General features: G+C 39.9%; 1 pseudogene; it reads left to right on the forward strand.

Moving 5' to 3' along the window:
- LOC107769276 (protein NRT1/ PTR FAMILY 3.1-like) overlaps window positions 1–6835 on the forward strand; it is a 28618-nt pseudogene extending 21783 nt beyond the window's left edge.
- Window positions 6836–7745: the final 910 nt, after the last annotated feature.

Consider the following 7745-nt stretch of genomic DNA (forward strand, 5'->3'; position numbering starts at 1 on the left):
TAACTCCTGTTCCCGGGCCTTGTCAATGCTATCACCAATATTAGTAATGCCTACTTTGGATACATGGCGTAGGTCTTCTCCAAGACGAGGCATTCTTCTTGGTCCTGGATTTTTGCTCGGAGCTTGTCAAATTTGGCTTGGAGCTCTTCGTTTTCAGCCTTCATTGCACTAGTCTTGGAATCAATCTCAATGTTGGTGGTTGAGTAAATTCGGTTCTGCTCCATGACTCTCTTGAGTCTCTTTTCCATTTTCGCCCTCTTCTCCTCGGCAGCATTGGCCTCCTCAGTTTTGGCACACAAGCCATCCTCCAAGTTATTAACTTGTTCAATGAAGGTTGACTCACGCTCGGCAGCAGTCACAACATCGTGAAGCTCAACCCACTTAGCCTTTGCTTCCTTAAGGTTCTCATGTAGCTGGGTTGCTTCTTGGCTATGAGCTATCCTATCTTGTTGACACTGCTGCAGCCGGGCTCGAGCTCATCATTTGAGCGATATTGGCCTCCAACACCGGGAGGCACTCAGAGAGCTAATTCCTTTCAGCCAAACGTTGATCTCGTTCTGAACCAAGCCATTGATTGTCCAGGATCAACCTCAGCAGGCTCTTAGAGGAAAAAAGATTGGCCTGAAGAAAGGATAGAATCGAAGTTATTACTTCAAAAATATAAATCGAAAAAAGATAAAGAGAGGTGAGGTTGCTACCCGCGCCGAGCAATGGATGTTGTTGTTTATTAGGCACTCCCTAGATTGGGAATCCATCTTTTTCCAATCCTTCGCTGATGCCAGCAGCTTCAGGTAATTGCCAAGCTCCACCGACTTGGAGAGAATATGGCACTCATTTGAAACCGAAAGACTGGCACTTCTCCTCCCACGAGGATCTTGAGAAGGGGTTGAGTAAGTATTTCCCAAGTTCCTGTGGTTGGAAGACCGTGGAGGAGAGGCATTCCTTACTTGTTGATGCCGATGGAGAAAAAATAGCTGGTGCTGGTAGAGAAGGGATAGCTGGTGTCGATGGATAAGGAGTTGTTGGTGTAGATGGAGAAGAAACAATTATTGTAGAAGGCGTGGCAGTTGTGGCTGGCTCAATAGTCGGTGACAGAGGAAGGTCAGGGGACGAACTTCTCAGACCGGGGACATCGGCAGGGATCAGAAAGTGGGAATCAACATTTTCAACCGAACCCATTTGCCCTCAGAGTGCCTGAACTTCCTCTGACGATGGATTTTGAAGCTCTACCGGCTGAGCACCCGATTGAGTTGATGAAGACCTTTTTCTTCTTTGAAGAGGGGCGCCTTCATCATTAGCCCCTTCATCCTCATAAATAACCAGTGTGACTATTTCAGTTGATGATCTTCTCACTCTCTTCTCCTGAGCCCCAATCGAGGAGGTACGCTTCTTCTTTGGTTTCTTACTTTTAGACGGGGGCTCCGAGAGGAGGCACTCAATACGGAGGCTCGAGCAGATCCGCGATCCCTACTCCGGCTAAGGGAACTTTGCAATTCCTGTTTGGCCTCCTCAGGGTCATCGAGAGCCTCGATGTCGGGGCATACGACAAAACCCTTCGGAAGTCCTGTGTGGAACAAAAGAACAGTTAACAAATTTCTCCTATGTTATTGAGATTGAAATAAAGAATAATTCCTTGCATATCGTGGTTCTTGGCTCTCCACCCGTATTTGGAAGCCATCTCTTTCCACTTTCGAAAATCTAGAGTAGTAATATCCAGAATCTTCTATACCCATCGGCTAAGGTCTTAAACCCGTGATGGTTCCCAGCGAGTAGATGGAACGAAAACAATGAAGAAAATAAAATGTCAGCTAAGGAGAAAGTTTTTCACGAAAAGAAACAAGTAGACGAAGATTTACAGAAAAGGTTCCATGATTTGGGAAAAATTGGCGTTGTAGCCGGGATGATGTCCCTAGTAGCAATGATAACGAACCGTTCCATCCATCCACGGTCATTGTCGTCATCGACACTGGTAAGAAGGGCGTGGTGGCCACGCTTGCTAAGATTCAGCGCACCCCCACAGAAGATCTTTGGGGAGTAATGATTCATCATATGCGCAAAGGTAAGGGTTTCCCCAGTTTCAACGCATAGTTGGCGGAGGCAGACCACCGTACGCCATATGGATGGGCCTACCTGTGCCAAGCAAACTTGGTACTGATGGCAAAATTCTACAATTATTGGGTCAATTCCTTTACCCACTCCCAAGGTGAAAGGACCCAAAGTAAAGGGGTACGTGTAGACATACGTGAACCCCGACTTCGAGTAGGTAACTCGTTCTACCTCATCAGGGATAAGAATTTTGACGTTATCCCAGTTGCATTCCTCCTTCACAACATGGATGTTAGAAGGGCGAATGGAAGAAGGATATCTACGGACAGGCCAGAACCTGTCGCTTTTTGAGTTCGGAGGTGGTTTGTGTTCTTGGAGATCAGATTCTGTGCTAAGACGAAGTGGTATGATGGTGTTTACGGTTGGAGGTTCAGAATCAACATCAACCTCTTTGGTTTTGTTCTTCTTTGGGCTTCCACCGAAGATAAGGCTAGCATTTTCGGAGATAGCAGTATAAGAAGATATGGTGGTAAAAATCTGTGAAGAAGTTCTTACTGAGGAAGTTGAGTGTTGCTGAAAAGTTCTAGGGAGATTCAGTGAAGAAGAAGGAGTTCTAAGAGTTGTGAAAGTAAAGAATAAAAATGATGAGTAGTGGAGAAGTTATAGACGGCAAAAATCGTGGTCATAATTACCTCGAAAACTAGCAAAGTACTTGCTGAATTACGGAACAACATGTGTTCGGGTTATTAAATGCGAGAAGACGTACGTCCTTTCAAGTTTCAGAGACCGCTCAGGAACTTTCCCGCCAAGAAAAGAACTCTTATCTACTTCCCGGTAACGCTGAGTTGTATCACCGGAAAGTAGGGGGACTATCTGTATGGGGTAAAATTGGTCAGTGACAGTTGGCGGAATGATGGGATGACACGTGGAACAAAAGACAGGTAGAACGTGAGTCAGCAAATGACTGGCACCGGGCGCGAGTGTGTGGCCGGTGTTTGTTGGATCCCGAAGGCAGAGTAGCTGGCAATAAAGATTCAAAGATTCGATATCGGGTACATTTAATGAGTAGCCGTTATAGAGAATATCAATATTCAAGACCAACCGTTATGCAGCCATCAATGACGATTTTATTCTCATTCAAGAGGAGCTTGATTTGAGGATCTTGTCTCCCTAATTAGAATTATAAATAGAAGGATTAACACCCATTATAGGGACATGAAACATCCTGTACACAAAAGCTATGATCTATTCTCTTATTATGCTCAATTGGAACACTTGAACATTGCATTTACTCTTGTCATCGGAAAGACTTATCTTCTTTAATTTCGTTTAGTAATTACTTCTCTTTTCATTCACTTGTTATTTTTGGGCCAAATCGATTCGCTTGTCTATAAACCATATTATAAATTTAACTGTACTATTTTACGGATAAACATGCCGGGCAACTATGTTAATGTTAGTATGAAGAAATGCAAATGTATAAAATAGCTATAGCTTAATTAATTATGAATTGATAGAGCTGATTATTCTCCGTGACAGCAAATGAAGTATGTGACCGATTTGCCGGCGTTGGTTTTCATGCCAACATGATAACATACCTGACACAGGTGCTAAACTTGCCTTTCTTGGCACTTCCAGTTTCACTCCACTTATTGGTGCTCTTATTGCTCCACTTATTGGTGCTCTTATTGCTGATTCTTATGCCGGCCGATTTTGGACAATTATCATTGGTTCCATTATTTATGAGCTGGTACGTACATTTAATTTTTTGTGATTCATCCAATCGGTAAAAGAACAAAATTCTCAATTATATGTGTGTGTGTTTGCAGGGGATGATAAGTATTACCATATCAGCAATCATGCCACAGCTCCGTCCTCCACCATGTCCAACACAGCAGAACTGCGTAGAAGCTTCCCATCTGCAGCTTTGGGTTCTTTATGTTTGTCTTCTCCTGACATCTATAGGTGCTGGGGGACTTAGGCCTTGCGTTGTCACCTTTGCTGCTGACCAATTTGACTTGAAAAAATCTAAACATGATCAGTCTCAAAGTTGGAATTTCTACAACTGGTATTATTTCTGCATGGGAGTGGCTACACTTGCTGCTCTAACCATAGTAGTCTATATCCAAGACAATGTGAGTTGGGGTTTGGGTCTAGGACTTCCTACCATTGCCATGGCATTATCAATTGTTTCTTTTGTCGTAGGGTCATCTCTTTACAGAAAAGTAAAACCAGGAGGAAGTCCTTTGATTAGATTGGCACAAGTTATTGTTGCCTCAGTGAAGAAAAGGAACGTCGTTGTTACTGATCCTGCTTTATTATATCAGAACAGAGAGGTGGATGCTATTATCTCATCTGATGGCAGGTTTCTGCACACTAATCAGTTCAGGTAAGAGCATTTCAGAATACTTCATAGCATACTCCATTATGTAATATAAAGCCCGTCTTTTCAATGGAAAAGTGTTGTAGCATCGGGTATTTCTTCAGCTTGCTAGCTATTGAAATTATTACACTATCACATACATCATGTCTTTAACAACGTACTCTCTCCATTCCTAAAAATATTTCCTTTTTAGTTCTTACTAAAAAGAACGATTCCTTTCTTAATTTGAAAATAATTTAAAATAAATTTTTAATTTTAGCCTTAATGAAAAGCTTTTATAGCCAAACAAATATTATAGCATATTTAGGACAATAAATTTCAAAATAATTATAGCCACATATATAGTGGCGTAGCCAGGAATTTCATCAATGGTGTTCAAACTTTAAACAAGTCAATAATTTTTGTTTGCCGATGAATGGTGTACCAAATTTTTTGTAGATCTTAACTTTTAAATTATAAAATTTGTTTAGGAAATTTCTTTTTAGTTAAAAAGATTACTTTTAAGATTAGTTGTTTATTTCTATACAAACTTTAAGTTTTAAGAGTTATTTTATTAGGAATTATTTTAGATTGCAAAAGAACCCGTGAATAACACGTCACTTTGAACACCCTGAACCACTGACCTGTCTCACTCAATTGTGTTAAGGGTGTTCAATATATAAAATATAACCATATAAAGTAATATTTAACTTATATACGTAATATAATATTTCGGTGAAGAGTGTGTGCTTGACCACCCTTAACAAAAGGTGGCTATGCCACTGGCCACATAATTATTATGGCTTTGTTTAGGATCTCAATCTTCAAAAGTCTTTCATTTATTTCATAAACTTTGTGCCTTGTGAAATAGGTTCACATAAATTGAAATGGAGGGGAGTACTAACTCGTACTCTTCCGTTTCAATTTAGATCATTTAGTTTAATTTGGCACAAAGTTTAAGAAAAAAAAGAGACTTTTGAATCATGTGGTGCTAAAAGCTTAAGGGGCAAAATCTTAGTGGAGCCATGATATTTGTGTGACTATAAAAGTTTCTCATTAAGGGTAACGTGATAAAATAAAAAGTTTAAAGCTAAATTATTTTTAAATATAAAAATATGTCATTATTTTTGTAACAAACTAATAAAGAAAGTGTGTCAGTTTAAATTGAAACGGAATGAGTAGTGTTTAATTCTGCTCCTTCTAGAATTTCGGTCGGGCATTAATTAACATACTTGTTTGATGGTGATCTTAATCAAGGTGGCTTGATCGAGCAGCTGTGGTGGTTGATGTTGATGACATAAATGGGTCGTCGAACAAGCCAAACCTGTGGAGGGTAGCTACTGTGCATAGGGTTGAAGAGCTCAAGTGCATCTTTAGAATGTTGCCAGTTTGGGGTGCGGGAATACTGCTAATCACTTCACATTCACATCTGGGAAGCTTTACAATCCAACAAGCTCGCAGCATGGATCGTCATATATCCCACAACTTTCAAATACCTCCAGCCAGCCTATCAATCTTTACTGTCTTAACTGTGCTCATGGGTCTTCCTCTATATGAGCGCATCTTTTTACCATTTGCTCGTCGCTTCACAGGAAATCCAGCAGGAATAACTTGCTTACAAAGAATGGGCATAGGATTTGCAATTAACATCGTTGCCACTATAGCTTCAGCATTGGTTGAGATCAAACGTAAAGCTGTTGCTGCACAACATGGCCTAATTGACCAACCTACTACTGTTATACCTATTAGTGTATTTTGGTTGGTTCCACAGTATTGCCTCCATGGAGCTGCAGAAGTTTTCATGGCAGTTGGGCACCTTGAATTCCTCATTGATCAATCTCCAGAGAGCATGAGAAGCACTGCGGCTGCACTCAACTCGTTAACAACATCTTTCGGAAATTATTTAGGCACTCTCATGGTATCTTTAGTTCACAATTATACCGGTAACGACCGCAACTGGCTACCTGACCGGAATCTCAACAAGGGAAAATTGGATTATTATTACTGGCTTGTGACTGGAGTACAGGTTTTAAATCTCATATATTACATGATATGTGTCTGGTTTTATAAGTATAAACCTTTGGAGGAGCTGACTGAAAGTAGCAAGGAAACTGACGTGGAGTTAGCTAACAACAAAAATTCTTCAAGCGCAGCAAATTAACTGGTTCTAAAGGTGATAGAGGAGTAGAACAATAACAAAAAGGGGAAATGTTAGACCGTGAACAAGAAAACAAGAAAATGGAGTAGTGATTTATTATTAAGTGTACCAGCTAGAACATCACTTTACTTCCGCCTACTTGTTCACAGCTGTTGTGTAAATTGATGTATATGCTTATAATAAGTAATACTCCATGTGTTACAATTTAAATGACACACTTTCCTTATTAGTCCGTGTAAAAAAGAATGACATATTTTTATATTTGGAAACAATTTAACTTTAAACTTTTCATTTTACTCACTTTACCCTTAATGAAAAGTTTTTATAGGCACAAAAATGTAATGACTCCACAAAACTTTTGATCCTTAAGTTTTTAAGACCGCATATTTTAAAAGTCCTTTTTTTTCTTCTTAAACTTTGTGTCAAGTCAAACTACATCATCTAAATCGAAACATAGAGAAAAATACTTATCGTATGGTTTATCGTTCTTCCTATTCCCATATTTTTCTTTTCTTCTCCCAGTTGTTATGCTAGATCCCAGCCAAGTTTGGTTTGATTTTAATTAGTGGACTCGGTCTAGTTGGAATATAAGCTAGGTTCTCGATAACATATCACATGGTACAAAGAGGATGCACGAAAGAAGAAGATAAACATAAAGCACACTTGATACAAAACAATGTTCAGAAGGGGGAGAGGGGTATATAGGTAGATGCTAGAAACTAGGTACAACGCTAGTTTGGACTGCTGGACCTTTTTTTTTTGGTGGGAGGGGGCAGGGAGAGGGGCTAATTTGGGTCCCAACAATAGGTGTTTACCGAACGGGCTAGATCTAGTTGGTTATGGGAAAAAATAGCTCGTCCAATTAGTGGGTGTTGCACATTTTGCACAAGTCAAAACAATGTACAACTTATAGTACCGTACAATGTTAATTGAAGTTAGATTCGCAAACTAGTAATTAAGGTATACTAGGACACCTATACTACACTATGTAATATACACTTTAATTATGGACTGCGAAACCAGTTGAGATTCCAGGTAAGGGTTCAAGTTATCCCGAGGGGAAGGTATTAGGCATCCCTTGAGATTCACAAAATGTGATTCCGGTGGATTCAATCAAATAAATGAGGATTAGGTGATGAACAATTAATTTGATACATATACCAAGAGTGTGGAAGCAAT

This window comes from Nicotiana tabacum, chromosome 12, assembly GCF_000715075.1.
Source record: "Nicotiana tabacum cultivar K326 chromosome 12, ASM71507v2, whole genome shotgun sequence".
NCBI classification, from domain to species: domain Eukaryota; kingdom Viridiplantae; phylum Streptophyta; class Magnoliopsida; order Solanales; family Solanaceae; genus Nicotiana; species Nicotiana tabacum.